The following is a 10,227-nucleotide window of genomic DNA, read 5'->3' as shown; positions in this document are numbered from 1 at the left end:
ATGTGCTAATGTTGCTGAGGTGTTTTTTACTGTTCCCAAACTGTACTCCTTACAGGAGCATAGTCTGGGGGTTGCCTTTTTTTCTCCTCACCTCTCCTCATGTTATGCTGTACTTTTTTTCCCCTCAATGACCTGTCTTCCTGTCCTGTTTACCCCCTTGTCATATTGTATGTATGTTTGTATGGACAGGTTGATGGCTAATTTCGCTGGTACTTGTGACTAAGTGACAATAAAGGCTACTACTACTACTACTAATACTGTACAAGTCATGCCAATAAAGCTCACTTGAATTTGAGAGCCTGAGGAGAGAGAGAGAGGCAGCCACTGGAGAAGAGGTATACTGTGTGTGTGTGTGTGTGTGTGTGTGTGTGTGTGTGTGTGTTTGGACCAGAAGACAATGTGCCCAGGGTTCTGAAATCTTAATCCGGGCCTGTGTACAGACAGAGTTTTCTGCTGAGAAGGACAGTCTCACCCAGTGCCTTTATGTGCATCATTCACACCTCACACTGCTGTTTTCCTGTTATGTTCATTTAGTTAAAGATCTAAACCATCGTGAGAAAAGCATCTCTCACCCCTGATGCCGTAGAGACAGGAAACGCTTCAAAGTAGCAGGTTATCAACCACATCCTGTCACACAAACATATGCATTTATATTGAAGAAATAAGTACTTTCCACTAAGCAGAAAACTCTTAAAGTAACTACAGTGTTTTGATGGCAGACAGTGATTCTCCACATAGTTTAACTTTTATGTCACAAATCCTTTTGAAAATTTTAATTTCTATGAATTAAATCTACTAGTTTTCTGAAAAAGTTCTGGTTTAATCGGTTTAAGTTCCAACGTTCTCACAGTCTTTTATGAAAACACAGAACTGAAAGCTTCAAAGCAACTTCTGCTGAAGTTCAGTGGAGGAACAAGACTCATCTTCGCCGTCATTATTCATGGTTAGTAAATACTACTTCATAATATAATGATATATAAAGATAAAAAGTCATGTATCCATTCACAATGATCTAGACTTAATAAAAAGTATTGTGTATAACTTTTTTGATTGCTAACAAAACTCAAAGCAATATTTGATCTTTAACAGTAATTTTAGCAGATTTCAGCAACACAGCTTTCTCAACAGTTATCTCTAAAGAGCAGCCCACTTTAAAAAATAATAAAACATATAGCAGCAGCATATTAGAAAGAGCAAGCATAACATCGGTTAAAAAGCAAAAGAATTGGCCAGTTTATGTTTAATTATGACTGAATTTCATTTCACTGTGGCGTCATCCTCTTTTTCACGTTTTTCACGCACCCTCAGTCACATTGAGCAATCAACCGTCGAGCCTGAACATTAAACACAACTACATCAGTTCAGGGTCCAATATACAAATATATATGTGCAAATTAAATGATAGCTTTCTCACCTGATTAATGTGATTTCTGTTCCTGAACATCACTGCCGAGTGTATCTGTATCAGAGCTGTGTTTGAAGTCTAGATGCTCCGATATTTTAATGAATGATTCTTTGATATAGTGTCCGTCTGCTTTCCACGCCTGACTATCTCCTGAGCAGCCACAAAACTAGCAACAGTAGTTGAGTTTGTAGACTTGATCCATTTCTTGAAAGCATGTTTGCTCTGCTCAGCTTTCCGCAGCATTTCCGAAATTGCTCTTTTTCGTTTATCTCCAGCTTTGTATTTTTCAGCAAATGCTGTGTGTTTGTTCAGGAAATGTCTTTCTACATTCGATTTTTGTTGTTTGTGAATTTCTCATCACATATCAAGCACACAGGTAAGCCAGAATCGTCAGGGGTGAAGGCAAATAAATCTGTCCATGAAGCATTAAACGTTCTATTTTCATCTGAAATTCTTTTTTTAGATTTACACTGTTAACGATTTTCTTGTATTTTTACAGTACATTACTGGCTACTGGAAGTTATTTTAGTCTATAAAGTTTTAAATATGCATACTTTTCTTACACAAATGCATTGCTTCGCTTCAGAAGGCCTTTATTAACCCTCTGGGGACCAAGCTGTTTTTGGGGTCCTTGAGATGTTCTGACATGCTCTGACATTTGTGCTTTTTTCAGTTATTTATAAACATGTTAATGGCAAAGGTGTAAATTCACTCTATATAGCACAAACAGGGCTACCATAATATGCGAGCAACGTGTATGTAGATGTTTGTATTTTTAAGAGAATAATGTTTATGCGTGGTTATTGGAAAAAATGTAAATGAAAGTTGCTGAATTAAGACCACAAAACACATATTAAATATGTGTCCACAAGACTTTTGACTAATGGATGTTGTCCCTTTGAGTTCTAGCTTCAAAATTATGTGAAAATAGTCTTGCTTTATCGTTCACAAAAAAAAATACATTGATTTAAATGGTGTAAAACAGGTTTTGCTTGGAAAGCCAATATGCGAGGGGGAGTAGTTTACACCTTAGATTACAATGTCCCACCCACTCTGCATAATGACTCTGCATAATTAGCCATTCATTCAGGTGTGACACTGACTGAGCCACAATGCAAGGACAAAAGATGTATTTAGAAGAAGACTTATATTGACCATTTAAGATTTCGCTTACATCTATCTTGTAAATATGTTTTGCTATTTTATTAAAAATGTTACAATTACAACAATAATTACAATTTCAACAATATTTCAAGTGTACTCTTTCTTTGTAAAAAAGAAAAAGAAAAAAGATTATAGGCCTACATTTTATCATATGTATTCATTAGTTTGAATATAGCAAATATATATATATATATAATATATATAAATATATATAATATATATAAATAATATAGTTATATATAGTTATATATATAATGTTAGATATGAGCAGAAATTGCTAAACAAAAGATTATTTGATGTGGTAGTATATTCTACAGTAGCCTAAAAACTGTACCCAAATCTAGTCAACAAGTGACTGACTGTAACGTTGTTTTTATGAAATATTAGGGCATATAAATGCTAATTTGCAGTTTAATACGTTGCTTATACAAATACATTTTATTTCAACATATTCCAGTCGATTTTTACTCATCTCAGTAGGCTATAGCAAAGCAGTTTATTCTTTCACACACAGACACGCGATTCATATTTAGGCTAAACACTCTTTACAAATATGTACCCTTCATTCATCTCACAGAAAGGCGAGTCATATTATAGAAATGCAGTTCATCTTTTTGCGGTTTGCATAGGCCTACACTAACGTTATTCCACATCAACACTTGAGAAAAGAAAACAGCCTACCTCACTCCTCAGCGGGATCTGCTCCTCATATCAGGAGATATTGCTCCTCATATCAGAGGAAACTTTTCTCCATAAGGTAGGCTATTATGCCTCACTCGATTGCGACGCGCTTTGTTTACAGCTGATGTGGGCGTTTCACAGACTGAAATGGTTCTCAGAATTTGCGTTTGAATAGCACGCGCTCACCGGGGAGTGGTCAAATTACTTTTGAATGGCTCGTAATGAGCTCGACTGGAATCGCTCACTTTTTGTACAGATTACAGAAGCTGAGAATATTTGTTTTTTATATAAATTACTTCATTTAAAAGATGCGATCTCAAGCTTTATGCCCGTGGGTCTGTTTGCCTGTTTGACTGAATTTTCGCGGAGTTATAGATCATTTTCGAACGCGTTTCAAATGGGAGTTTACTGACAGAGAGAAGGCAGAAATCGCATCGTGTTAATTTTTCTTTATTTGTCAAAAAGCAAAACACTTTATTTTTATTGTGAGTATACAGAAAAAAAATAGAAACTGAACAGGATCGATTGATGTATTACACGAAAATGAAAGATCAAAATTAACAGAGCATTTAGTGTTTATTTTCATTGCTAAAAAAAAAAAACGAGCAAAACGCGCGGGCGCGTTTTTGGTCCCCAGAGGGTTAACCCCCTAGAGCCCTGTGGAGCACTTTTATCATGGATGGATGCACTTTTATGATGGATAGATGCACTTTTATCATGGATAGATGCACTTTTATGATGGATAGATGCACTTTTATCATGGATGGATGCACTTTTATGATGGAAAGATGCACTTTTATGGACTTAAAAACAGAAACAAACATTCACTGCCATTATAAAGCTTTGAAGAGCCAGGACATTTTTAATATATCTTTGATTGTATTCGTGTTAAATAGGGATGTAACGGTATGAAACTTTCATATCACGATTATAGTGAACAAAATTATCACGATTATCAATATTATCACCGTTTTATTAAAATGAGATAAAAAATTTCAAAAATAACTTATAATTTTATATTTGGAAATCAACAAACATCAAATAAAATCAGCAGCTCTACTATGCAATGCATTGTAACACAGTGCACATCTCTTCTATCACCGCGGCAGCATTCACGTTGTCCTTCCAAAAGTGAGAGAGGTATGGGGCCCTCCTGCACAGTGTCTATTTCAGCAAGCAGTGCTGGTTCAGGTTTTGCTCATGTTCTTGTGATTCTACCGGCATTCTAGACAAGTAATCGGCTGCAAAGTTTTTGTGTCCAGCCCTGTGCACCACGTCTTATTGGTAACAAAGCAGTCTAGCTGACCATCTTGCAATGCGTAAGCCAGCACGATTCATGCCTTTTGTAGCAAGTAGAGTTGATAACACTGGATGGTCTGTTCTGAGGGTAAATCTTCTCCCCCAGAGGTACGTTCTCCAGCGTTCCACAGCGAAAACACATGCCAACGCTTCATTTTCCACTGGACTGTACTTTTTGTCTGCATCAGTAAGTACTCGAGAAGCAAATGCAGTAACTCGTTCTGTGCCATCTGTGTGAAGCTGGGATAACATCAAGTTCAAGTTCAAATGTATTGCCAATTTTACTGTATGTACAAGACATACTGAGGATTGAAATCCCGTTTCCCTCAGACCCCATGGTGTAAAACCCAAACATAACACAGACAAGTATTAAAAATATTAAAATTATATATAAATTACAATACAAACATAAAAAAAAAACATCAGGCACATGAGAATAACATAGCCCCTAAGCCATAATCAGATGCATCTGTTGAGACATTCGTTGGCAAGTTTAGATCGAAAGGTGCCAGAGCTGGACCATGTGTGAGCAGTGTTTTCAGTTTTCGGAAGCTGTCATCCGCCTCAGGCTGCCAGTCCCTTGTTTGTTTGTGAAGCTGTTTTTAGCAGGCGCCGTAAAGGCTCAACAACGGTTGCATAATTTGGAATGAATTTGCTTAGTCACAACGTGAGGCCCAAGAATGAGCGAAGTGCAGTGACATCTCTAGGAGCAGGTGCACTTGTGATAGCGGCCATGTGATCCATACTAGTGCGCAAACCTTCAGCTGACATAGAGTGGCCCACGCATGATACGCTCGGCTGGGTGAATGTACTTTTGTTGAGGTTTAATTCAGGTTTGCATTGTCAAGACGCTGTAAGACAGACCCGCGTAAACCAGTACAGTCCTTCATGAGATAGAAACAGGTTTCAGAAGTCAGGTTTCAGCTTTCCACAGCTAGAGGCAACTGATGATAAGCACTCTGTAGCACTCTTCAACTCCGCGAACAGTTCTTCCATATGTGATAGTGGGTGTGAATCCATTATCCACAATAATACTTGTATTTGGCTCGCTTAACCCCCTGAGGTCGGCGGTCTCGCCGGCGATACCAGCTCGCTTTTTTTTATCAGTGTAAAAGAAACTCATAAATACTCTGTTGACTTTGATTTTCCATAGGAGTTTCATACATCAATCGATTCTGTTAAATGTGTATTATTTTTGTGTATACTCACAATAAAAGCAAAGTGTTGTGCTTTTCGCCAAATTAAGAAAAATAAACACGGAGCGCGATCTGCCTTCTCTCTGTCCGTGTAGTCCATTCTGAAACGCGTCCGAAAATGAATCATAACTCAGCGAATACTTCTCACACAGACACGTGGTATATGTCTTTATGAAGCTTGAAATCTCTTCTTTTAAATGAAGTAATTAATATAAAAAACAAATGTTTTCAACTCATGTAATCCGTTTGAAAGCAAGGAGAGGTACCGTTTTTTCCTTCTGCCTCATTATCTCTATAATGAACCGAGGCCGCCCCGCCCCCGGCGCTATTCACATGGTAAATAGTTTAGGTAATCTATGCTTCGCACCCGCCCCCCGATCAATGCCTTGAAAACACGAAGTTTCATCAGATCAGATTCACTGATAGTTCATCGCGTTTAGAGAGGATGGCTCGTTTCTCCGGTAAAGACGCTCTTCAGATGATTCTGGACAGCGAGGAATAACTCACCTTGGCTTTTCCTCAGAGGAAGATTGTAGCTCAGACGACGAACGGCAGCATTTTCAAGAGCGAATTGATCATGCCGAGTAAACACCGAGTTTTCGCGTGAGTAAATACGTATATTCAAGTGGTCTAGTGGTAGAACATTTGCCTAGCGTGTCAGAGGTTCTGAGTTTGAATCTGCACTCATATAGTTTTTTTTTTTTTTTTTTTTTTATCAAATCAGATTATGTTTATCAGTGGTTGTATATCAGGCAGAGACATGTTTGTGTGTATTTTGTTTTGTAATTTCACTGGAACGAAAAGAGAGTCTTCACAACGGATTGAAGCGCGCGTCCGAGTGAAGACTGCGCGAGCCTAAAACAAACACAGTATCCGCGTCTGACTCGCGGGAATCCACGGCGCAAACCTGTGAGGGGCTGTGTTTTCTCGAGCCCCATATCAGCTCGAGAAAACACAAGTTTATTCAGATCATTACTTGTTTACACCGTCTCGCAGCGCTGTGAGGAATAATAATAATAATGGAAAATGTCCCTCAAAAGGTAGATGTAAACAAACTATTAAAAGGTAAATATAATTTTTTTCTTTAAATAATTTTTATTGTGTTTTATTAGTAACAAATTTGGGGAGAGGATAAATATTCCAAAACTGAAAATACAGTATGAGAATTAACTGCACAATTACTAGATATGTTTACCTTGGATATTATACAATTTGCAAGCACAATTTGTGGAAAAAAAAAAATGTATATAAAAAATATAAATAAAATTAATTTTTGTGTATAAATATATACACATATATGTGTGTGTGTGTATGCACATAGATATCTATTTGTATAAGCAACGTATTAAACTGCAAATTAACATTTATATTCCTTATAATAAAAATGAAAGACCTATGTTACAGACATATGAAAGACAACATTTCGTTGATTAGTTTTGGATAGATACATTTTTACTGTAAAATATCTGCCACCTCAAATAAGCTTTTATTTGCCAATTTTTTGTCAAAAATAATCAAATAATCAATCAAATCCTTAACTTTGAAATGTGTATGATAAAATGTATACTTTAGTTTTTACAAAGAAAGATTACACTTGAATTGTTGTTTATTTAAATATTTACAAGGTAGATGTAAACAAACTATTAAAAGGTAAATATAAGCCTTTTCTTTAAATAATTTTTATTGTGTTTTATTAGTGACAAATTTGGGGAGAGGATAAATATTCCAAAACTGAAAATACAGTATGAGAATTAACTGCACAATTACTAGACATGTTTTCCTTGGCTATTATAGGCCAATTTGCAAGCACAATATGTGAAAAAAAAAAAAAAGAATTGAGATGCTTCCAACTGTTGCTCTTGCATTCTTGTGGCTCAGTGACTCACCTGAATGAATGGCTCATTAAGTATGCGGTCCTCAGGTGTGAACCACTAAATATGCATGATCGTTGACGCCCACTCGAATATTGCCTTTCCAAACAGAAAGTGCTTTGCAAAATTCAAATCAATGTATTGTGTTATGTGAAGGATTAGGCAGGGTGATTTTCACATAATTTTGAAGAAAAAACACTAGGCGATGACATCTATTAGACAAAAGTCTTATTGGCACATATTTAGTGTATGTTTTGTGGGAACCACCAGGTTATAAAACCTTATAAATGTAGACGGTGAGGCCCAGCCCGCCGCCATACATATGTCTTGCAAGGAAATCCCGGTAGACCAAGCCCACGAAGAGGCCACGCCTCTCGTGGAGTGCGCTCTGACACCCAACGGGTACTGTAAGCCCTTGGCAGTGTATGCCAGCGCTATGGCATCAACTATCCATCTGGATAGGCTCTGTTTCGAAGCAGCCAGTCCCTTGGAACGCCCGCTGAACGAAACAAACAGCTGCTCTGTCTGTCTAAAAGCAGACGAGCGAGACACATAAGCTCTTAGCGCCCTAACTGGACAAAGAAAGCTTGCGTCCCCTTCCTCGTCAGAGACCGGTAGGGCGGACAGGGAAATTACCTGAGCCCGAAACGGTGTGTTGAGGGATTTTGGAACGTAACCATGCATGCCGCGCTCACCGAGAGCGCGTGTAGGTCACCTATGCGCTTCACTGAAGCGAGAACCCTGAGGAAGCGGATGACTAAATCGTTCCTTCCTATTGACTGACCAAGCGTTGATTTAGGAAATGCTGCTATAGCCGCCACATAGACTTTGAGCGTAGAGGGGGCCCTGCCCTTATCCAGCAGCTCTTGTAGGAAGGAGAGAACCTCCGTCACCCCACAGTTTAAGGGTGAAATGCCCCGAGCTGTGCACCAGCCGGAAAACACCGACCACTTTGAGGAATAGAGCCGTCTGGTAGAGTGATAGTATTTAGCACTCCCTCTGGGAGGTCAGCGGGTACCCGTTGAGCGCCCATACGTGAAGGGACCATAGCTCCGGGTGAGGATGCCAAATCGAATCCCTCCTCATTGGCACTGGCCATGGGGCAGTGTCCGCTAGCTGCATCAGAACTGGGAACCATGGTTGGTTCTTCCAGAGCGGCGCTACGAGCAGCACTGAGCATCTCTCTTCCCTGATCCGTTCTATCACCTGAGGCAGGAGAGAGACGGGGGAAAAGCATAGAGCGGGCAGCGCGGCCATGCTTGGGCCAGCGCGCTCTTGCTCTTGGAGAAAAATTCCGGACAGTGAGCGCTGTCCACTTTCGCTCTGCCGAATCTCTCCCACAACAGTTCGACTGTATGTGGTTGTAGAGTCCATTCGCTCGCCGGAAGGTTGTTCCTGGACAGTCTGTCTGGCCCCAAATTCTGTAGCCCAGGCACGTGCACTGCTCTCAGCGAGCGCAGGTTGCGCTGAGCCCATAACAGGAGGCGTTCCGCTAGCCTGTATAAGTTTCGGGATCTGAGACCGCCCTGGCGATTTATGTAGGACACCACCGATATGTTCCACTACTCGCCATGGCCAGCGCGAGTACACGCATCAGTTCCATCTCGATGCTAGCTCTTTTGCTTGGTTTACGAGCAGAAGGCGCGAGATCCACAGAGCTCGCCCAATCCTCGCTGCCCGATGCCAGCAGAGAGCAGGTGTCATTTTCCCCAGACGCGCCTTTCAAGTCAGCATCCTCGATAGAAGCGGCGGCGGACCGCGGCCGCTGTGCATCAGGAAGCGACTCAACTGAAGCCGGCGAAGCAAGCGGGCGAACCGGCGAGCTTTGGCGGGCTGGAGAAGGTTCCGGGACCCGCTGAGTGCGACGCTTTTTACGGCGCAGCAGCACAGCGGGCGGAAGTGCAGGCTCGGAGAAGACTGCCAGACAGGTCCTCAGAGTCGCCATAGGCAGTAGCTCGCAGTGAGGGCAGCCGCCGTCAGCGAGCGCGAGCGCTGCATGATCTTCACCCAGGCAGGAAACGCAGATGACATGGCGGTCCCCGTCGCTGAGTGGGGCTCTGCACGAGCCGCAAGAAGGCATCTTGAAAAAGACGCGAGCTCTTTTGGATGTCTCACACAGAACAGAGAGTAAAAAGGATATAGGCGCCGGATAGCGCAGCGGGAGCGGCAGTAGAAGGCGGCGTGGCCAGCGGCTTCAGGTGATGGCTCGTCCCGCTGAAAGGCTTCTTCAGACGGTGCGGCTTCTCTCTCGGGATCCAACGATGCGTGAGCTTCGCTGAAGAGATGAAAAATCAGGAATCAGCTGCCCCCGAGCCTCCTTTTATAGGCCTAAGCCACGCCTGTTTCGGCGGGACATGACGCAGTGGTCTGACGTCACTATAGGCCTCGCTCGGTAGGCTGATGCAGTTGCCGCAGAGCAGCCAATGGGCGCGCGAGCTGTCTCGCCCATGTCTGCATGCTGCTGCAACGCGTTTTGCATTAATACAAAATTATAGGATAATTTTTTGGCTTCAATATCTCGTGGAAAAGAGGTTTTCCCCTAGTGTAAGATACTTACGCAGTACGAGAGACCTCTCGTAAGAGAACCCAGTGCCTCGCATCTATGGGCTCT

At 41.2% G+C, this 10,227-nt stretch overlaps 1 protein-coding gene across 2 annotated transcripts in view; it reads left to right on the top strand.

Annotated features, from left to right (window-relative positions):
* Nucleotides 1–634: 634 nt before the first annotated feature.
* The window catches only part of LOC311289535 (NACHT, LRR and PYD domains-containing protein 3-like), a 128,389-nt gene continuing 118,796 nt past the window's right edge, over nt 635–10,227 (top strand). For both annotated transcript variants that reach the window (XM_084407612.1, XM_084407613.1), the window contains exon 1: nt 635–943. The gene's annotated coding sequence lies outside the window, so the exon portion shown is untranslated. The remainder of the gene's footprint in view (nt 944–10,227) is intronic.

Source organism: Rutilus rutilus (assembly GCF_951802725.1).
Source record: "Rutilus rutilus genome assembly, chromosome: 4".
NCBI classification, from domain to species: Eukaryota; Metazoa; Chordata; class Actinopteri; order Cypriniformes; family Leuciscidae; genus Rutilus; species Rutilus rutilus.
Note: the sequence above shows the minus strand (reverse complement) of the source record. Positions and strands in the feature narration are given on the sequence as shown.